Below are 23,622 nucleotides of genomic sequence, written 5' to 3'. Positions count from 1 at the left end.
AAGGAGACATTTGATTATTTTGGGTTTTGGTTTTACATTTGGGCCATGAGAGCTTGGCAACTCTCAAAATCGTCCCACTTGGAATTGTGAGGGATGCACTTTTTTGACTTTGGGACGCTGCCATGTTGAAACATCCACAAGACCCAGACACATCTGAAAACTAAACATCTGGTTGATTTTAGGGTGGTGTGTTTCACATGCACCCGCTCCATTTTCTTACCCACAATGCCCTGTAAATCTCCAACTTTGCTGGAAATCACACATTTTTCCCACATTTTTGTGATGGAACCTTCCGGAATCTGCTGGAATCCTCAAAATTCCTACCACCCAACATTGTCTAATCTATACCAATAAAAATTCTGCTGCACTAGTCAGCCTAAAAATGTTTTTTTTCCCAAACTGCCCTTTTGGACCCGCTTTGGTTCCCCCTCAATTTTGACATGTTTTTGGTTCTTCTCGGTCACAGGCACTTGGCCCACCTACACAAGTGAGGTATCATTTTTACTGGGAGACTGAGGGAAACATTGGGTGGTAGGAAATTTGTCCCGGTGCGGTGATCCCACACAGAAATGTGGAAAAAAGTGATTTTGTAACTACATTTGAGGTTTGCTGAGGATTCTGGTTACAAAATCATTGGGGAATCCACGCAAGTCACACCTCCCTGGACTCCCTCAGGTGTCTCGTTTTCAGAAATGTCTGGGTTTGGTAGGTTTACCTAGATGGCTGCTGAGGCCAGGACCAAAAATGCAGGTGCCCCCCCTCCCCCCAAAAAAACAGGTAGTTTTGTATTTGATCATTTTGATGTGTCCAGATAGTGTTTTGCGGCATTTCCTTTCATGAGCACTAGACCTAACCACACAAGTGAGGTACCATTTTTATCGGGAGACTTGGGGGAACTCTGGGTGGAAGGAAATTTGTGGCTCCTCTCAGATTGCAGAACTTTCTGTCACCGAAATGAAAGGAAAAAGTGTTTTTTGGCCAAATTGAGGTTTTCAAAGGACTCTGGGTAACAGAACCTGGTGAGAGCCCCACAAGTCACCCCATCTTGGATTCCCCTAGGTGTTTAGTTTTAAAAAAATATGCAGGTTTGATAGGTTTCCCTAGGTGACGGCTGAGCTAGAGGCCAAAATCTACAGCTAGGCACTTTGCAAAAAACATGTCAGGTTTCAATGTAAAAATGTGATGTGTCCATGTTGCGTTTCCTGTCACGAGCATTGGGCCTACCCACGAAAGTGAGGTACCATTTTTATCGGGAGACTTGGGGGAACACAGAATAGGAAAACAAGTGTTGTTGCCCCTTGTCTTTCTCCACATTTTTTCCTTCCAAATGTAAGACAGTGTGTAAAAAAGACGTCTATTTGAGAAATGCCCTGTAATTCACATGCTAGTATGGGCACCCCGGAATTCAGAGATATACAAATAACCACTGCTTCTCAACACTTTATCTTGTGCCCAATTTGGAAATACAATGGTTTTCTTCATACCTATTTGTCACTTTTTATATTTCAGCAAATGAATTGCTGTATACCCGGTATAGAATGAAAACCCATTGCAAGGTGCAGCTCATTTATTGGCTCTGGGTAACTAGGTTTCTTGATGAACCTACAAGCCCTATATATCCCAGCAACCAGAAGAGTCCAGCAGGTGTAACGGTATATTGCTTTAAAAAATCTGACATCGCAGGAAAAAGTTAGAGTAAAACGTGGAAAAAAAAATGGTTTTTTTCACCTCAATTTCAATATTTCTTATTTCAGCTGTTATTTTCTGTAAGAAACACTTACAGGATCTACACAAATTACCCCTTGCTGAATTCAGAAGTTTGTCTACTTTTCAGAAATGTTTAGCCTTCTGGGATCCAGCATTGGTTTCACACCCATTTCTGTCACTAAGTGGAAGGAGGCTGAAAGCACAAAAAAATAGTAAAAATGGGGTATGTCCCAGTAAAATGCCAAAAGTGTATTAAAAAAAGGGGGTTTCTGATTCAAGTCTGCCTGTTTCCTGAAAGCTGGGAAGATGGTGTTTTTAGCACCACAAACCCTTTGTTAATGCTATTTTCAGGGAAAAAAAACCACAAGCCTTCTTCGGCAGCCCTTTTTCCCCCATTTAATATGAAAACCTAACCGGATTTACATGTTTGATGTTTATATTAATGTAGAAATTAATATGTGCACAATGTAACGTGGAATTAAACGTGCATTAGCTTGACATTAGCTTGACTAGGCCTGAATATCTTTAACATCAGAAACTGTTTTCCATTTTTGCTAATGTCTCATTTCATTGCAGGTGTTTACACACAAAATGTTAGTCTGGAAATAGACGTGCTATTGTTTTACTAATAGAGATCCTGAGAAAAGGTCCTTGAGTGTGGAATGTGAGGAGATTGAGATTAAGATGACTATCTCGTGTTCATACATGTTGCAAAAATGTTCAGAGAACCAAGGCCAACCACATATTCAGGACTGCCATAGGAACGAAGAGAGATGTTGCCGGTTACACTGTGGGAAAGGAGAATACAATGCAGCACGTGATTGTTTGATGGCGGGTGTTAACTGATGAGCTTTTTTGCAAAATTAACTAGGGCTTACACTGATTGATTGTAGAGCAGATTCCCTTGGTCTTTGAGAGGTACAGACCTCTGACTTTCCCCTTTGCACCAATACTTTGGTGAGTGTGGCTTAGGCTTACTCTAAGAAGACTCATGACAGAGCTTCTAAAATGCGGACACTGTCCTCTTCATTTTTCCACATCCTCTTTATCATATTCCTGAGCCTCATGTTTTTAGATTATGTTTTCTAATTAGATTTTCTTTTAGAAACAGTCTAGTCTAAGATTTCGCTAATTGCCCATAGTTCAATTTATATGTTTTAACTTGCATTAATGTGTAAGAAAACCAACCGTCATTTGTTTTCAGGGCACCAAATCCTACTTTTGATAGTTTGTATTGCTGTTTCCAATTTGCCTCATGTTAACCTGTTTATATTTCTTTTGGGGATTTGGTAACCCTATGGTGATTCTGTATCTTTACAGTGTATTTTTGAGACCTATCTACATTAACCTAAGTGTTAATTTTTAAGAAAAAAGTCCCTATTGTGTTGCTAAATTGGTTACACTGTAATTTAAATGCTTATTGATTGTTACCCGATTCCTTAGTCAAGCCCTCTGCACAGTTACAAAGATTCATCGGCCTCCCAAATACAGCATACCTAAATGCTCCATCAAAGCGATCAACAGGATGGGCTTTAGTGGACAAGTATAAATGGAGATCTAGGATTTCTGTATATCTTATCACATAGTACATCCAAGCCTTTTTGTGACTCCTCTAAAAGTTAAAAATACACACAACCTAAAAGGTAGGAATATGAGAAAGTTTGTGTGTTTTTACACACACACACACACACACACACACACACCTCTGTCAATGTCTATTGCCAGCCAACCTGCTTCACATACAAGAAATGCCTTTTTATATTTTCTCTGATCATCCACTTATTGTCTTTATAATCTAATGCCACGGTGACCACTCCCCTCCATATGCGATAATGTGGGGGTAAACCTAGAATTAAGTGTAGCAATACAAAGTTCATTTTAAGCGCATATACTGTTAACCTTTTCAAAAGCTGAAAAGACCTGATCAGAAATTTGAGGGAAACCTCAAGGGCACATCATCAAATGCAGTCAGTGTTCAGCTGAACACTATGGAATAAAAATGTGCTAGCTGTTTGAAACAGAAGTCCAAAGCTATTGTGATGTTAAAGGGAAGGAGGCACAAGTAAGGAGAGTTAAATTAAATACCCCCCCCCCACCAAAGGCATCTAGATTATTAATCCAGTGGCAAAAAAGGCAGCCAGAGCCTAAAATGTGATAGACTCTGCACATGCTCTTTAACCAGGAGTTGTGTTCACGGACGCTTCAATATGTGAAACTAGGACTTCAAAGGCAATGCAAAAAGAAAAAAGAAAACGCTGCACAGAGCTCCTCAAAATGGAAACACCAGAATCAAGACTTTTCTACAGATTCCTTGATCTGGAAAACTGCCTGCCAAGATGTACACAAAGCTCCAGGAGGCCTCCCGCCACACAAACTCTCATCTCTGCTATGGGACCCTCTTTACTAGTAGGAAGGCAGGTGGAACTTCTCAAAGCCTGGAAGATTGAAAACTGGTACACCCACTTAGATGTGCACTCCAGAAAAACAGTAAAAGGGAGGGGTATTTAAGTGTGCCGCAAACAGTCCTTCAAATAATCTGCTTTAAGGTGATGGTGGATCAGTACATGTGTTTTCCAGATCAACCTCAGGGGTGTGGAATTTAACAAAATATCTACTTGGCCATGTTAAAAAAAAAAAAAACACTTGTCCCTTTGGTGCCAATTAGCGCAGCAACAAATTATGGCAGCAATTTCATTATATAATAGCTCTGATAATAGTCTCTCTGATAAAGCCAGGGGTCATGCAATAGTACAGTTTGAATACTATGAATTGCCTTTTGCCACCTTTTCACAGATCACATAATGGGGCCAGAAGAAGCATTGAACAATAGTTCCAGGGATGGAATGCCCATATCAATCTGTGCACACCTACTTGAATTTTTAGTGATTTACACTAGCTCTTCTTTGGTCTTTTTCCATACTGAAAAGGTTGGAAATGTACTCCTGACAAGGACAGAAGAAAAACATCACCCAGGGTTGCAAACAAAAACAGTTGGAGGAAAGTGAACTCGAAAACGCCCATCAGATATTCGCATCAGCAAATCTACACACACATACTTGCTCATGCTAAAATGTAGTTCACAAATATTTTCTAGGAGTACAATTTCTTGGCCCACTTCTGGAAATTCTTATGAATTAACAAAAGTCATAAATCTGCACTAATGCAAGGACTTTTACCATGTTTACACTTTTGTGACTTTAGGAATTGGGCCCTTTATTAGGTCTGACGTTAATCAATACTTTTTGTTTGTTTTTATTAAAATTCTTCCTTGGCTTCACTGTGAGTGACAGCATAAGGAGCATATCTGACCAAAGTAATTTTGTTCAATGCCAGGGACTTCTGAGCAATGTGCGCTTTTTGAGACCCAACTTTGTTTTTTTTGCCAATGTTAATAAAAAAAGGTGCAAGCCTAGCAGCACCCACAACAATAATGTTTAACAAAAAACCATGTCAAAACAAGACACGTATTGGCAAAACCAAAAGGCTGACCACAAATGTCAGATGTATTCGCCTTAACAATGCTTGCTTATTTCCCATAATCTTGTTAAATATGATTACACCGATTTTCCATTATGATTTATTTTTTAGCCTGCATCAACACATTTTACTAAAGGATGCTTCAAAGAAATGATACCTAATTTCACAGTAGATTAGCAAAACCTTGTTTTCCTAGTAGCATTATTTGTTAGCATTTTATTTTGAAAGATAAGAATCAGACTTGATTCCAAGCTTCTTCAAATATTTGCATCTGATCAGAGAGCATTCTGGGAGCATTAAATGTAGTTTCATATTGTCAAACACCTGTACACGTTTGTATAATGGAACCAATCTCAGTGCAGTCCGAGCAACCCTAATAATAAAGAGTTTGAATAAATGAACCATAAATACAAGTTTAAACAGCTTTACTCTAACTGAAGACAATGCCCTTCTCTGATCCATTATGTGGTACTGTAAACTGGCAGCCAAAGTGTTTGTGCTGCAGGGAGTTGGGCCTGCTGGTCCTAAAGAAAAAATAAGCGTGAAAAAAAAACGATATACTGCACACAAATGATAACGTGAGGAAATCTGCTTTCAGTGAATATTTATCATTTGTTCAACACACCAGGTAAACTGTCTTGATTTATTTTGATCATACTAAATTCACACTTCAGAATTACAAAAAAGTGTTTTTTGCTTTCCTAATTGCTGAGCGTGTATGCTTCATTTACAGGTATTTACATTTTGTTGTGCGTTACAATACAGGACATTCTACAGCCTTCCCTTCAGTGCTTAGTTTGCAAAAGATTCAGTGCCTGGGCCCTTCACAGAAGGCCACTTCAGCTGCACCACCTGTTGCCCTGCCAGAGCAGCCAATGACAGTACCAACATATCACCCAACAATAGCCCTTCTACAAGTGTGACAATTCACACTATTTCAGCCCACACAAAGCTAAAATAAGACGAGAGGCTACTATTCAATTTCACTGCTAATTGACTTAATAAACAAGGTTGTTGTGCTCAACTCAAAATTAGACGGCGCCACCATGTGGTGGACTGTCACTAGAGCCGGTGCTGACACTTATATGCTGGTGCCGAGCACTGGAAAGTCCTGGCTCAAATTAAGCAGTGCTTCCCTTTCTCACACACTGGACATGCAACTTTACATCACACACTGATCAGGTACATCATAAGAAGAAGCCATGTAAGCTTTTTCTACATGGGTACCAGCAGCAGTACATGCTTCACGTGCAACCAGAACAAGTACCATACCAGTAGCAACAGTAGTTGTTCCCAACATAAATGCACAGATCAGGCAGGAGCAACATCTGTACACAGAACTTCCACATACACTGCAATATTTACTCTATTCATAGAACAGGGTAGCACATGAAATCACCCATACCTACAAAGTAGGAATAGGGATGCCTTTGTTTAGGAACTTTTGCTCCCTATACACACACACAATCACACACATACATACATACATACACACACACACAAAGAAAGAAAGAACATAATAAGGCTAAAATATAATAAGGTACAAATATACATTAACATGTATAATTTTAATCTTTATATTGAAAGATTACGTGCACAACACACAAAAGCATGTGAAAAATAGTAGGTCAAGCAGAGCTAATAATGCATCATCCTATTTCAGTGAAAATCTACACTGACAAATGAGGTAACAACTGTCTTGGGTATAACAGCATTCTTTGTCTTTATGAGGAGCTAGGGCCAGGTTAATGACATCCTTAATTCACACGCCACTAGGATGCTAGATATATCACCTAAATATTTGCACTTGATAAGCATGTCAACATTAATTTTATTTTACTGTATGCATTTCCATGAAGTTTAACAAACATCAACTTATAATTTTAGAGGGCTCTTTTACACTAGTTCACTGTTTCCCAAACTGTGGGTCGCAAGCCGATTTTTGGTGGATTGGGAAAGTTCTAACAATAAAAAAATAGATGCCTTTAAATTCTGTATTTATGTTGTCACATTTGCTGGTCTTCAAAGACCAAGGTCAAATGTCAGCTATGATTTTTGCTCCTTATGTTTTTTTAACACAGGGGCTGTTTTTTACACTGTCTTTTCATTTTGTATCAAAGAAAAGTAAAGTGAATTATGAGATAATCCTGCTGTGGTACATGAAGTGTGAAAGGAAAAGCTGTAGGAGGTTATCATCAAACAATCTTTAGTTGGAGCAAGATTACTCCATAAAGGATACGTAAACAATATTTAGATAGTGTTCCTTAACCTCCCCAACAATGTTTAAAAAAAGTAACGTGTATGTAACTGCTGTAGGTATAATAAAGCTGGTCTGCAATGAACAAAGTCCAGCCCTTCAGCAACAGTAAAATGTACTTCTTTCTTGGTTTGTGGTAAAAACCACAATAGGAAAAACAAGCTGTAAAACTGATTGTTCAGAAAAGTGGTCACAAGTAGATGGTTCAAGATTGAACAAATCCCTTTCCTCATCCAAAATAGGAAAGTAATTATGAATTGTATTTCATCAAAATTTGGGTAACAAAATGTGGTGAAAACTACCCAGCACAGATATGGCTGAACACAAGCTTGAAATAATAAAGTTACATATACATAAAGGGATTAATGCAGGATTTAGCCGAAGTCCACTGATTATCTCTCAACGCAAGCAAGGAGGTCCTCAGGTCTTTCCCACTGATCCTACATAATCCTTGTGGATCCGTTAAGAAGTTTTGTTTTCCCAGCTTTATACAGAAAAGGGTGTAGATGTAATTTTTGTAACACCACAAAATATAAATACCTGTAAATTAACTGCACACATTGATCAGTTAGGAAAGCAAAAAAGTGTGATGGCACAAAAGTTTTTATAGGATCAGTACAAATCAAGAAGAATATTCACTAGAAGTCAATTTACACACATTATCCTTTGTATGAGCCAGATTTATCGGTAAAACTTTGTTTGAGCAGATTTAGTGACAATTTCAATGAAAAATATACTACTGTCTGTAGATTATGCTAAAGTAACATAAAAAAAATATCACACCCCTCGTGCATTAAAGCTAGGTGGATCCTGAACGTTTGTCGTACTAAAAAATGGGCTGTGGTTCTGAAAAGTTTGGCAAGCACCGCTCTAGTTTGTTATGTAGGGGATGCCAGATACACATAGAAGTTAACTTAAACCTTGCTTTTATATAAAACAAAATCTGAATATTTTTTGGAAGGGAAACAGCAAACAAAGATGTTTTAAAGAGGTAAGGTGCCTTTAAAAACTATGTGTCTAAGCGCTCACAGCGGTTCAGTGGAAATCCAAATAAAAAATAAGGTTTTTGGTTAGTGTGAGGCTCCAAGTTTGAAAACTACGTATCTAGTTAAACATGAGTATTTAAAGAGAAGGGAGCAACAAAGGAATGAGAGATTTAGGACCAGAAAGGATCCGGAAGAATAGCTATGAGCATTAGTGAGGAGCAAGGCAGTTCTGTGGTGTCATAATATTTTTGATGTTTCGGTTCTTTCTTGAAGTTGGGTGGACTTTGGTGCAGTTCTATTACTGGAATACGAGTGATTCGGCTGGCTGTAAAGGGAAAGGCACAGTACTCTCTTGTCCATGACACTTTGAAAGTAATTCATGACAGAAGCTAGTTTATACTAGGATATCCCCTCAAGTGAATGTCCTATAGCAGAGCCTAAGTCTACCAATGATATGGGAGGACAGAGAAGGCGGAGAGCACAAAAATAATATAAAATGGTATGAAAACCTGCCAATCAAATTAGGAAGCAATGTCTGCTTGGATGTTGGGGAAGCAAGTTATTTGAAACAATACTCAGCATTAACCATCCAAAACTAATTAGACAACGCGCCACTGAATTTAATTGGCCAGAGTTATGTTTTCTTTAGTGCTAAAATCTCTTTCAGCTACTTCCAAGCACTTTAATCATGTTCTTGATCTATGCTGTAAGCACGACAAATTACTCTGTACAATAATCCATGGTAGGCCAGAAGCGAGACAAAGTATGGATCTAAGTGACGACAACTGATTTCATTTTATGGATTGGTGGCCAAAACTAAATTCTGTATAAATACTGCAAACTAGCTCATTACCAAGAAAATGTGTGAAGAACTCCTTTATTGCAGGGTAGGACCCACAAAATGTCTTCTGCTGTTTTCTACATTATAATTAATTCAAGAGCAAGATGGTGGACAGAAGACACGTGGGAATTAGTCTCTCCGTCCCGCCAAACAATAGCCACGGATAGCACCCTGCCTGCCTGCCTGCCATCTGGGCTGCTTGGTGTGTGTGGGGGGGAGGGGGGAAGCTGTTTGGCCAGAGCCTACTGGGGAGCAGTTGGAGAGGACCAGGGGGAGCGCAGGGGGTCAAACGTGCCCGAGGTTTGACAGCCTGCCTCTGGGCCTGGAACGCGTGGCAGGCCTGGGCAGTTGAGGGTGCCCGCTGTGACTTGTGTGGACCCGCAGCCTTGTCTCGCCCCAATGCAGGACTTGTGTGGCTCCCGAGGTGCGACTGGAACGGCTGGTGCCTGCAGAGACCCCCCACCACTGCCCAAAGAGGAGTGCTACAGACGAGGACGGATGCCTGCTCCTGAGCCTGGGCCACGTGGTGGGCCTACGCGGGTGCCCTCAGCCGCTAGGGCAACCCCGCGGCCTTGAACGGCCCAGAGCTGGGACCGAGCGGGGCGGACAGTGAGGTCGACAGTGAGGCCCCGCGAGGAGCAAAGACAAAGGCGGGGGCACCAGGATTTGGTGTCCCGAACGTGGGCCGGTCAACAGAGGCCTTCGTGGTGACCCTTACTGGCCGGCGAGTGTGAACTATGGTGCGGGCCCTGGATGTCCTGGTGCCCTAGCAGAGCAGGCCCAGCACCAGGAGGATCACTGGGCCACAGGTAGGAGGCATCACTCCCTCCCCCCCCCCCCCAAACCCACTGTGCACCTGCTTAGAACCCACCACCAACAACAATGACTGTGACTGTGTGAGACCTCTCCTCGGATCTACGGGATGCACACTGGGACCTGGATGAGGTGGGAGAAATATTGCATCGCTAGAATATAAGGATGATGACCGACATGAAGAACTTGAGAGGATGCAGCAAGAATTCCTTCATCTTCAAGAAAAAGAAATAAAGCTCCAGGCTGATGCTGAAGATTTGGAAAACCGCTTTAAGTGGAATATTCGTATCCGTGGGGGGGGGGGGTGCCTATTTCGACGGAAGGATCCGACCTTTCAAGCGTATGTGACGGCCCTATTTAGCTTCATATTGGGGGATGCAGTGCCTTCGACCATAAAGCTTAACTGATGCCACCGAGTGGGACTGCCACGCCAGGCGCTGAATCCTCCCGCCATCATTTTAGTGTGTGTACATGACTTAGGCCTGAAAGAAAGCATCCTTCACAGGGCACGAGAGCTCCAGCCCCTCCACTTCCGAGATCATTCCCCGTGCTGTACCAGGACCTTGAAGCTGTCACTCTCCAGAAACGACGGGGCTTTAGACCGGTTACAATTCACTTGCTGAACATTGGAATTTCTCCGGACGTCTCTTCAGGAACATCTTCCGCTATAAAGGCAAACGGCATCATCTGCGATCCTTACGCGAGGCCTGTACAGTTCTGGGCATGGCCTCACCTGAGATGGGATGGATCTCAGCAAGGTCCCAACCACAAGGCCAATCAAAACGCCATTGGAAGCAGAAACCACAGAAACTTCCAGTAACACACCGCCCGGACCAGGTCTATATGGCAATTGAGCGAGAGGCAGTGCTGGCCACCTTGACCGGCAACTCTGACCAAGCAGCTGTATCATGAATAGGGGCCCTGTACTGATTTTCTTATGAGCAGGCAGGACAGACGTTGGTGGGGACAGAGAGTGAACTGTTGTGAAAAGTGCTGGACTCCCCCACTTTGGAAGGATGACACTGTATCTGCCTCGAACTGGTGAAGTTGGCCCTCCCTGCCCAGTGGGGCCCATTACTTTTTGAGAACCAGGTGTTGTTTTTTTTTAACTTATTTACTTGGTTACTAGACTTATACTGGCTAAGTGTGTTTGGAGTATTAGTTTATGACCTATCCCTGTGCTTTTACCACACTTTCCACACAATGACAAGACGGCCCTTTGAGGACGGCAGGAACTCTATTGGAAACATATATTGGCAAATAGGACCCGTACCGCTCTTATTCCAACACTAGTGCAAGATTCATCTAAAAATCATTAGTCTTAATGTGCAGGCACTTAATAGCCCAACTAAGAGCCTAGCTGTCCTTTCCCTCCTAGAGCAGAAAGAGGCGTATATAGCCTCCTACAAGACACACACTTGCTCTTCAAGGACACGCACAGAATGCAATTACAATGGTTCCCCATGCAGCTTTGGTCCTGTGACACATCCAGGTGAGGAGGGGTGGCTTTACTCTTTTCCTCTAGGTTTCGGGGTGAGATCCTGTCAACTCTTAAGGAGATCAAGGGGCATATGATTGCAATTGGCATTAGATACGACACGTTTATGCTGACATTAGTGAATATCTATGTCCGACATGAGTGACAGGAGACCTTTCGGTCTTCATCACTCGCCCCAATCCTTAAATCACCGGATGAGGCTATTTTAGTGGGGGATGACTTTAACTTAGTTATGGACTTGAACCCAGATAGGTTGGGGCAACAGTTCGCCCAGACGAGCGCTCTCTCTACTGCAGGTCATCGGTGGCTTGCTGACTGTTGCCTACAGGACATCTGGACGGATCTTCATCCCACAGCCAGAGACTACACTTTCTACTCCGCGGCACACAAATATTATGTGCAAATTGACTATTTTCTAGCCTCTTCCCCCTTATCGAGCTTGATCACGGATGCTGACATCACAAAAAGGTCCTTGTCAGATCACGCACCGATACATATGTCACTTTGACTCCCCTCCGTTCAAACGACGAGGCCTCCTTGGCGACAGAGATAACCTACTACACTCCCGGACTAATGTCATTGCTCTTAAGACAGTTGGTAGCATCGTATTTACAAATTAATGATACAAATGACACGCCCCTAGCATCTTTTTGGAAGGGCCTGAAATTAGTAATCCGAGGGGAGATGATTGTGATAGCCGCAGCGGACAACCGATGCAGAAGGGAGGAAACAAATGGCCCTGGAAACTGAGGTAGCGGCCCTGGGAGCTATTCATAAGGGCACTGGTGCGCAGAAAGTGTGGAGGGAGTTGGAAAAAGCTTGACTCCAGCTCAAGGGCCTAGATCTGGACTGGGCCGATTATGTTGTATTGTGCCTTAAGCATGAATTCTACCTGAGCAATAACTGCAGCGGTAGGATGCTAGCACATTGCTTGCGCAGCAAAACCCACGCCGGGGCAGTGAAGACAATCCAGTCTGGGCCCACTACTATGACAGAGGCGGCATCAGAGGCAGCAAATGCGTTCCGAGCCTCCTACAGCACTCCCTACTTGTGTGCAGACTCTCCAGGCACTGATCCATTAGCGTATCTTGAGGACAGTGCTCTCACACCACTTCCAGAGTCAGAGGCTGCAGCCCTCGAATACCCCATTTGTGTTGAGGAACTCATCTCCGCAATAGCTCACCTGAAAGAAATGAAAGTTCCTGGACTGTACGGCTCTACTTCCCAATTTTACAAACTCCTCTGACACGAGTTAGCGCCACTCCTGACCAACCTATTCAACTCTTTTCCTAAAAAAGGTGCAATCATTTGGTACCATGAGGGAGGCCACTATCGCCGTCATCACGAAGCCGGGCAAAGATTCCGCCTTATGTGGCTCATATCAGCCAATTTTATTATTGAATATAGACGTAAAGCTCTTTACTAGTTTTCAAGCTACCCACCTCAATCCCCTAATGCCTGTCCTGATTGACCCTGACCAGGCTGGGTTCATACCAACCCGGCAAGCGAGTGACAATACCAAACGTATCCTACATTTAATAGATAAGGTACAGCGAGCACAGCAGGGAGCGCTACTACTATCCACAGACACAAAAAAAGCCTTTGCTCGCGTGCATTGGCCTAATCTCTTGGCCATGCTATGCTGATTTAACTTTGGGGCCCGATTTTGCAAATGGGTTGGGAGTATTTATAGTACTCCCAGGGCGAACTGTGAAGGTTAACGGTACACTGTCTTTGCCCTTACCGATCCAGAGAGGGGGGGGTAGGACTCAAGGGGGCTGCTCAATGTCCCCTCCTTCTCTTCGCACTGTACATGGAGCCCTTAGCGCAGCAGCTGAGAGATAACACAGATATCCGCAGTGTCACGTTTGGGGGGTACACACCATCTAGTTAGTTTATATGCGGATTATATAATCCTCTCCATTACAGAGCCCCTGGGCCCTCTCCCTTCCGTGACCGAGGAACTTCGAGTGTTTGGAAAAGTGGCTGGGTTCACTAACTTGCAAAAAAAAAAAAAAAAAAAATTTGCAGATACTCAACCTCTCGATCTAAACTGGCCTGGAGACAGCTCTACGCTCCAAGTACCCTTCTGATTGGGCACTGGACACGCTGCCATATGTAGGCATAGTTTTTGCTCGATCGCCCACAAAACAATCATAAACTATTCTAATCTCCTTACACAGACGCGCCGGGACCTAGATGTTTGGGGCCACCTCCAATTGTCCTGGATGGGATGGATTGCGGTGGTTGAGATAACTATACTCCCCCAAATCCTTTATATATTTCAGACACTTCCCCTCACACTGCCTCCACACACAGTATGAACATTGCAACTAGCATCTAACAAGTTTATCTGGGATGACAAAAAACGGCGACTGCCTAAACATTTGCCATACAGGCCCAAGACACGGGGGTTAGCAGTCTCACAGATTGTGCGATGCTATCAAACAGCGCAACGCAGCTATGTGGTCGAGTGGAATCGCCCATGGACGGAGAAGCACTGGACATTTATGGACCAGGCAGACACGGGCTCACATATTTGGAAGGAGATGTGGTTACCACGCTGCCACAGAGCCCGAGGCCTCTACTCCTCACCAATAACCAGTGGGACTTGCGTGTCTGGGATACCATAGTGACAAAGGCCGGTCTCTAGACCTTCCCCTTACCCATGACACCAACAGTAAGTAGCCAATCCCGACTTTTTGCCAGGCCTGCACTCTGAAAACTTCAAACGCTAATGAAAAGGGGGGTTGTAAATGCCTGGGTTCCCTCTTTGGTGTAGATGGGTTTCTTTCTTTTGCACAAATTCACACAGACTATTCCTTGATCGACCCAAACCATAAACAATATCTCCAGCTCTGCCACTGGCACTAAATCCTATGAACCGCACTTGGGAGGGGTGAAGGGCATTGCTTCCTTTAGAAAAATGGATCATCCTTAAGACAGATGACAGACAGCTGGTCTCAGACTTATATAATTTTCTGGGGAGAATCAGCCATTGACCCAGACTAAAAGTCAGCTGCGCTGGGAAACGGAATTGGTCAGACCCCTCTTGACCAAGGACAGAACGGATATATACTACAACCTCAGAATGTTGGAGGGCTGTGGCAACATCGACACATTACTGCATTTACTATGGACCTGCCCCAATCTCACCAGATTCTTGGACCAGGTTCTCGATTATATCAATCGAGCCCTTTGAGACCACCATACCACGAGTTATGGCCTATACTATTCTAAGGCTTCCTAACCCACTGCACTCCTGTAAGGGTCAACAGATGACATTGGCACTCAATGCCACTCACCAGGTCATACTCTCCCACTAGGGCACCCCTCATATCCCGGACAACACACGATGGCTGCACAGGCTATGGTTTACCTTGGGAATGGAAAAACTATCTTTGGCTGTAGATCCCAACCCCTCAAGATATACTGACTTGTGGGCCCCCTTTATTAACCTGCCTTCGCATGAATTCCATGAGCTAACTTTCCTGACATATCTCCGGGCCCTATGTCTGTTCCCGGACCCACTAGGAGGGCAGGGAGAGGGGGCAGCTGGAGCTATGTGATCATCTGCTGGGGGTGCCTATTTTCATCCGCTGCCGACCAGTCAGAATATTAGCTAGGCACGGAATGGGTCTAAGGGAGGGTGTGGGCTTTTGAGGTTTTATTTTCTTTCTTATTTTTTTTCCAATGGAATTACTGAATTAATCTTATTCCTATCGCCCCTGGCCTCAGGATTTTTGGCAGTTGACTGAGTATAGTGCTATGTTCTGATTTTCTCCTAAAGCTATGACGGCCGCAGGGTTGTAGGCGAAACACTGTCTACTATTACAAAGAGGTGGTTTGCTTCCTAACAGATACATTTAATAAAAAAAATAGTTTTTCAGTAATTATCTTAAGAAACTCTCCCCATTAGGGTAAGGTCATCCTCTCTCCAAAATCAGAGCTAAAAAGTACAATGAGAGACGATATCCAAGTGGCTTAGTTTCTCTTGTTTAAGCTGATCTTTTTATATGCCTCTAAAAATAATTTCATTCACTGTACACAGTTCTAAACAGCAGGTCAAACTTTACACTGCCATATAAAAAAAATGACTTCTGCTACACACATGCACCCACACCTTTCGATCAGCATTTTGCTGGGTTTTTGGTAAGCCATGCTTCTCGTGAACTGGAATGTTTTTACTGCTGGAGGAAAAGGAACAGATGATTTGAGAAACATTCCATTCGGGGAATGCTTGTAGTCTAAGGTCTCCCAAGAGAGATAAAAAACGTTCTCATGAAAGAACCCAAAGGCAAACATTTTCTCTTTCAAGGGTGTACATATGGAAAAGCAGATGTACACGTTGTACAGGGCATTAGACGAGCTATGCTCTCCTGATATAGGTCTGCTAAAGCCAGGCAATCCAAATTTTAACCGTTTCTACTTTATCTGGCAGAAGGTTTCTGCTACTCATATTATACCTTAAGGGGGCTGTTTCATAGCACACAAGTGGAGGGTGAATGAGGAGAAGATACTGCTTGTAAAGAGAGGCGTGCTCGCGGAGAGAGAAAAGACACCATAGACGGGCAGTAAGTACATAAAGGGGCAAACGTGGGATATGGCTTTTTAAAGACCTGAGAGAGGGTATTAAGAACACACAGCTATTGGGGATGCTGATAGAAATTTAGAGTCATAACTGGACCTAGACATATGTCAAGGACCAAAAAGAAGCAAATACAACACTGCTATGGATGTGACAAGCATTGGCAGCAAACTGCTGCTGTGTGACACACCGCCCCCCATAATGGTAATGCAGGGGAGCACTGGCAGAACAGATGGGGGGTAAAAAGTTACAGGAAAAAACGATGGTAAAGAAGCTATTCTCCAGGGGAAGGAAAAACACAAGAAGAGGAAGGAAAAACTACAAATGAGGAAATAAGACTGACAAGGTCGCTGACAAATGGTAAGCAATAGGCTAACCAAAAGACCCCACTTATTATTGTTATTGTGCACAATAGATCTTCGAAAACAGAGAGGTAAAAGCTAAAGTCTGTAAGCCAGACCTAAATAAGGGAATGGGGAAGACGGACGTGGAGAGAACAAAAGAAATCGAGCAGCTAGTGCAATGCAAATGAAGCTGCTAGGAAGCCTGCTTTCTAGGAAGTACACATGCAAGAAGTAAGAATTTATAGTGCTAGATACTACTGCTGATCTCATGCAGCCACGAGAACCATGGAATACACTTTAAGTCGACAGTGCAAAAAAAGTAATCCTTAATAACCCAGACACATTATTCTGTGTGGAGAGTAATCCGCACACTGTCCCTTAATGGATCAGCCTACTTCAACAGCCAGGGTGTTCACACAGCATCAAAAACATGAGGGAAGATCTCAGTGCTGAATCTAGAACAAGATACATACTAGGCCGCAGCACCGCACGCAAAACCTGCTTGCCTATTGCAAAACCATGCATTTACAGTCAAAAATCAACAAAACCCATCGAAACAGTCTGCTCTATAAGTAAAACCAAATGACTACTTCCATACAGTGCGATTGCCACCAATGATCACGGTCAAGCAAATGAAATTTTAAGTCACACTAGCAAACCCAGCAACTGGGCAAACAGGACTTGATAAAATAAGGAAAAAGGAATTACGTTTCACAGAAGAGGAACAACCTGTATCGGACCGTTTTGCACGATCAAAAGGTGTTTTGGAAACGGTTTCATACGCCAGTCAACATGAAAATCGAGACATCTGCATTTTTGTGCCAGTTTCTGTGTTACCTTCGTGTTACATTAGACATTTTTAAATTGGATTTACAACTCAGGTTAGTTTTAAAAAGTGCTGGATAACTCGCCTGTGGTGCTGCACATCCACGTAAAGATCTTGAAAGGAGACACAGCAAACAACAAGCATTGGCAAAGCCAACCGGTCGCGCCTTTGGCCGTATAGACGTAGGCAATGGTTTTTAGTTTGCTGTACAGCATCCCTAATGCTGTGTTGCACGGCTATAGGAAAAAAAATGCCATGGTGCAGCAGTTGTGGCATTTTTTGGCATGTGTACCTACATTTTTTTTTAATTTATATAGACACAACCAAAAGTGAGGGGTCTCATGGTAATCTGGAAACCAGGTGGAGCTAAAAGATGGGCGAATGGAATGCATTCCTGCCAAATTGTGTATGAGGTGATTTATCAGGCATAGCATTTTTGAAGTTACCTTGAGACATGAATCTGTGCAATGGATAGCATCAATTTCTAGATACCCCTCCTTGCTTAACAAATATAAAGTAGGCCAGACGGATGGATTCTGGGCAATCTAGAAATTACTGAAGCTGCCACAGGCAGGCACAAGCACAGAAGCATTAGCCTGGAGTAAGGAACTAATAGTATTCCAGCTATGATAGATGGACCACTAGGAACAAAAAGGAACATAAAGCATCTTCACTAACCTCTTCACAGGTACACAAGGGCCACTTTTCATACGTGATCTGTAAGATGAAAAGTGCTTTATAATAAACTGCACATTCCAGCTCTGTCCGCCAACATAAACGGCCAATATCAGAAGGAAGCACTGTAATTATCTTCACTTGTGTGTAGCTAAAAAGATAAAACACCTCAATACCAGTTTGGAAAATGCAAAATAATTCTATAGCTAAAAAAATCTCAACAATGTTCAAAAGTTCTTTTAATCTCACCCCCAGTGCACAAAGGCACAACCTGAAAGTGCCTGCATGCAAACATATGAAAAAAATGAATTTCCTGGTATGATTACCTTTTTGCATCACATACTCCATTAAAGCAGTCGCAAATGAAAGCCTGATCGCACTGTGCAAGTGCTCTAGATAAAACAAACATTGAAGAAGCCAATAGTCGAGGGCAGAGTCCAGGGTAGAGTGGAGTGTCCTAGGGTAGAGTGGAGTGTCGCAAATGAAAGGCTTAGCACACTGTTCAAATCTCTAGATAAAACGAGCATTGGAGAAGCAAAAAGGTCTCACTTGTACAAAAGCTATTGGCTTTGTCAATGTGTTTTACCCATGCTGTACACCAGCATGTCTGCTATTCAGCATTGCTAAACTTTAGTGGTGTGGAGTGTGGCAGAGTAGAGTAGAGCGTGGCAGAACAGAGTGGAGAGTGGCACATAGTGTTGCAGTAGAGTGGAGTACATTGTCATAGATTAGAGTGAGTGGAGTGGCAGAGTGGAGTGCAAAAGATTAGTGTCAAAGTACAGTGGTACAGAGCGGAGTAGAGTGGAAGGACACTGAGTGGAAGGGGACAGAGTGGTGCAGAATGGCGTAAAGTGGAGCAGAGTGGCATAAAGTGGACTAGAGAGACAGAATAGTGGCGTAAGGGAGAGCAGAGTCTCGTACAGTGGAGAGGCACAAAGTGGGGGACCGCATAGTGGATTAAAGTTGCATGGAATGGCGCGAAGGGAGTTGAGTTCAGTGGGGTAGAGTGAAGTAGACTGGCATAAAGTGTTGAGTGTCTTGGAGGGAGCAGTGTGTCTTGGAGGGAGCAGTGTGTATTGGAGGGGCATAGATTAGAATGGTACAGAGTAGAGGGGCAAAAAGAAGCGGGGCACAGAGTAGCAGGGCATAGAATAAAGTAGAGGAGCTTGTCATACAGTGGAGTGGCATGTGGTAGAGTGGTACGAACAAGCATGTCGAAGAGTGGCATGATGGAGAGTGGCTGGAGGTGAGTGGAGTGAAGTAAGCATGGTGTGGCAGCACACTGCTATTACAGACAACATATTTGCAATTGAAATGACCATATTTCTACAGACATACAGTTTTACTACTAAAACTATACATCGCACAAACGATAATGCTTGGAAATGGCCACATCTAGTGCACTGATTTGGTTTGATCGTATTCAAATATGTGTTTCCACCACACTTCAGAATTACAGAAAATGTGCGGAATTTGTGCTTTCCTAATTCTAATATATTCGTAAATATCTTCAAAGTTCATTAACAGAGATTTACATTTTCTTGTGTGCTAGAAAAAAGCCTGTACTCAGAACCTCGGTAGCTAGCAAGATTGTCACATACATCCTCTCACTCTGAAGTCAGAGAAGGAAAAGTAAACTCCAAGCTCCCTCGGAAGACAGAGTCTGATTTTTTACCTCTGTCTTTAAATGCACAGTAAATGTGACAAGGTCTCTCCACAGAAAGCAGGCACTCATGGAAGAATACAAGGAGCAGTGGTGCTCCACAGGAGAGACTAACTCAGCTTAAAAGAAATAAAGCCAGCAAATAGAAAGCAAGCTACTGTGAGTTACAAAGCCAAAGATAAGCAATGGGCGGAATCCATTCCCAGGGACATTTTCAAAATGTCCCCCAGCAGTCTTTAGCAAACCAGACAACTGAGCTATCTGGTGGGTTTCCACCTAATGAGGGCATACACATGCATCTAAGAGATTTTCTGTCAACTGAGATTTAGGTGTGTGAAAAGGCAGTTGTAAAGGTGCACGCGAGGATGTGGTGAATCACTTTTAGTTCCCCCACTGGGACACAGGAGTCAGCTTAGCCTTTGGCTTGCAGGCCTGTTGTCCCATCACCTAGTGACCTTTTACCTACTTAGTATGCTCTGTTTTATTCCATTTATTTTATTACTTGTTTTGGCTTTTATCATTGCTTACATTTTATAAGAAATGTTTTGATTTTCATTATCAGCGCCATTCTGAGAAGTCGTCATCATCGACGTCAGTATCAGTGATACACGTAGGTATTGTCATCATGTCCCTTTCTCACTCACGTGCGAAAGGAACATCATGCACACTTGTTTGGGATTGTTTATGCAATTGCTGATACAAGTCTGCCACATTATCAGTTGTTTAGGAACATACCTGCATCAGGGATCCTACATGACCTGTATAAATACACCTCACACGGACAAGGTCATTAGAGGGGTTCCTTCCAGATGCAATCTAAGCTGCACGTCATCTGTCACCACTGAGTCTGACCTAGAGACCTCATTCCAAGGTAAGAAGAGCTGGAAAGAGAAGAGGTAACTTCAGTTCCACCATGCCTTCCCTGAGAGGTCTTATCTAGAGTCCATGCGTAAGGTTGCCAGAAATCATCTCTGCTGTCTGAGTTTTGGTGAGGTACTGCTTGTGAGCCGGGAGGGTTGGGCCAACAGTTGTGACTTGTTGTAGGAGTGACTCAGTCACCTACAAACAGAAGTGTTGTCATCCCTAAACCAGCAGTCTTGCTAGGTGTGAAAGCCCAACTACGACAAGGATAAGTGGAAATTCAGAGAATTATAATTTTTAAGTTTTCAAAGGCTACAGAAAAACATGCAAAGTATTTTCCAAATATACAACCTGTAAGAAAATGTAAATAAAAACAAATTTAAAAAACATAAAAAGGTACATTATCACATTAATTAGGAACATAAAATAAATGTAAATTGTCAAACTTGTAAAAGCTATGGAAGAAAACTCAGCCCCACAAGATCTAATGCCATCATGCAGTGCCCTTTCTCTTACGCAGAGAACAGGTAAGCTGTGGACATGGCCATTGGATAACCATAATTACATTCAAATAGAAAAGTTTATTCCACATTTCTGGGACATCAGAAAGAAGTGATGGTTGAGAGAAACAAAGGATGTGGGGAACAAAGCAACAACGGATTACGTTTGGGTGATCAACCTAGAAATGGGTAGTGCTCTATTCACATACCATGAAGTCCCATGACTAATAAATATGCACAATTATTTTCCTCTAACCAGGCGTTAGCACAATGTTTCCGGTTAGCATCTGCAGACAATAACGTATTGCCGTGGAATAAGTAGACTTCCAGCATTATTTACTTGGGCGGAAAGCCACAAACAGAATTCAGGCCCCATTCTTCAAATTCCTTCTTAGCTTTAGTACAAAACTTGGCACGGAGCCCTGAGAACACATTTTTTCACACTAGCATTAATTTGAACCCTACTAAATGAAACCACGTCCCTGAATCAATCAGTTCTCCTAGAGAAGCCTAGAAAAAAAATAAGGAAAATTATAAATACCATGCGAAAAGGATTACTAAAAATATATTTAACCTCAAATACACCAACACTGCTGCGTGAAAGTTTAACTCAACCTTTCCTGATTGATTGATCTAAGATTTGGAAGCCACTTGGGACCACACTGCTTGATTCAGTTTGCTTTCTTATCTTTAAAGGTAACATACTACAATCTACTGCGGGCAAGGTCAATTGTAAAATCCACAACCCATCAGTTAACAAATTAATGGGAAACATTTCCAATATAAAGTCTTCAAGGGAAGTTTACAGGAATCTAGAAAGAAAGAAAATAGGTAACTAGATCATCCTTTTTGTGGGCCCATTATTTCCTGCTTAGAAGGCTCTTTATATAGTAGTTGTTTACTGGTGTGAATGAGAAGACTCTGAGGACACCGGCTTGTCGGTGGGAAACCTTACAACAACAAACAACCACCAACTCAGATATTTATATGCAATTTTAGCAAAGACAATTAAAGTAACAGGTAGAGTTGATAACCTGTTACTTCAGTATCTAGTCAAGACTCCGAGACAGCTGAATAGTAAGAGGCAGCACATACTGTTCCGATGAACCCACCTGAGGATGAATAAGCATTTGCAATACAATGGGTCTCGTGTTTGCTCAAGTTAGAGCTATTAGTGTTGTAAATTCCTAACTGGACTTTTCTTGCCACATAAATTGAAAATTAAAATTAAAACATGTGACATAAGTGGCCAATTCAAAGCTCCATGTCCCCCATGCGCATGAAGGAGAGACACAAAAGGAAAAAGAAGTTTGCTCACAGTCAAACATATCAGCAAATGTATAATTATCCATGTAACAGGGTCGGTGTCTAAGGAAGTAATAAAACCGCACCAAGGAGGGACAAAGGTAAAGCATTTACCAAAGATAACAAAAGATTTTTGAAAGGCAAGCCCATGAATTAGTGATAGTGAGGGGCGGGCGGGCGGTAGGCATGATTAAGAGCCCACACTTCTTACAACAGGTCAAAGCGCTTGCACACTAGACCTAAAAAGGGCTTATTTTCAGGCAGCCTGAAAAAAGGATACCAACCACGGATATTTCAACTCAGTCCATCCATGTGAATACAAAGACCCATCAGATTTTGGCATAATATGCCCGCGCTGTCTTCAAACGGGGGAGGGGGACCACCTTAATGGTGAGGGAAGATAATGTCCAGAAGGCAAGAGGTTGTGGCAAAGAGACCTAAGACTTTATCCAACTATCTGTCAAACACTTGGTAAAATAAGGTGTTTGAGAAAAAATGTTTAGGAGGTTAATGCCAGAAAACAGGAACTAAGCGTGTACGTTATTTTTTTCCAAAATGTTAATGGACAATACATACACCATACCAATAAATTTCTAGGACATTTTTATTCTGTAGACTGGACATACTGTACAAGAAGCAGACTTTGGGGCTTTCTAGCTCACCTGCCATTCTCACTTGAAACGCCTGGTTCATTTGAAGTGTCAAACATGGCAAATATTCACTGCTATTTGTTGAAAGGCCCTATTGAATAGGTCTGTCCACATTTCAGAGGAACTGCCATCACGGCCTACTACGAAGTTAGTCCACAAAATTATAATATTTTAGATAACAACTGAGAAAAAAGTGTTGTTTGGGGATGGGGGCGAGAATACAAGCAATTTATTTTAAGGTCATGGATCTACATGAAAATTATGAATATACCTACATTCATATGATTCAGCAATTAATATGGCAAAAAACGTCCTTTGAAGTGACAAAAAGCGGCAAAGGCGGGTACTGTGTCCAGGATCTCTTACGGTATGATGAAAAGCTTTGGGAATAACTACACTCAGGTGTGTTGGTTGCACACAGCAATCTACATATGAATGTGTGTGTGCGCACGATTCATCAAATTGCTGCAAGTTTACATGGGTTTTACCACAGCAAGTAATCTCTCATAGTGGTCATATGAGGGTTTATTTTCTCTGTATTACAATTTACTTCCAGGGATCAGCGCATGAACCTCATGGCCTACATGACATGGACGGTAATATCTTCCCGACGACGTCAATCGGCATCAAT

At 42.5% G+C, this 23,622-nt stretch overlaps 1 protein-coding gene across 6 annotated transcripts in view; it reads right to left on the bottom strand.

Annotated features, from left to right (window-relative positions):
* EPN2 (epsin 2) overlaps positions 1-23,622 on the bottom strand; it is a 357,746-nt gene that overhangs the window by 315,672 nt on the left and 18,452 nt on the right. Inside the window, exon 1 of one of the 6 annotated variants that reach the window (XM_069210118.1) lies at positions 20,411-20,514. The exons of the other annotated variants lie outside the window; for them this stretch is intronic. The gene's annotated coding sequence lies outside the window, so the exon portion shown is untranslated. Of the gene's footprint in view, positions 1-20,410; positions 20,515-23,622 lie in introns of those variants that run through there. 6 annotated transcript variants of the gene reach the window in all.

Source organism: Pleurodeles waltl, chromosome 10 (genome assembly GCF_031143425.1).
Source record: "Pleurodeles waltl isolate 20211129_DDA chromosome 10, aPleWal1.hap1.20221129, whole genome shotgun sequence".
Classification (NCBI taxonomy): domain Eukaryota; kingdom Metazoa; phylum Chordata; class Amphibia; order Caudata; family Salamandridae; genus Pleurodeles; species Pleurodeles waltl.
This window is presented reverse-complemented; position numbering and strand designations above follow the sequence as displayed.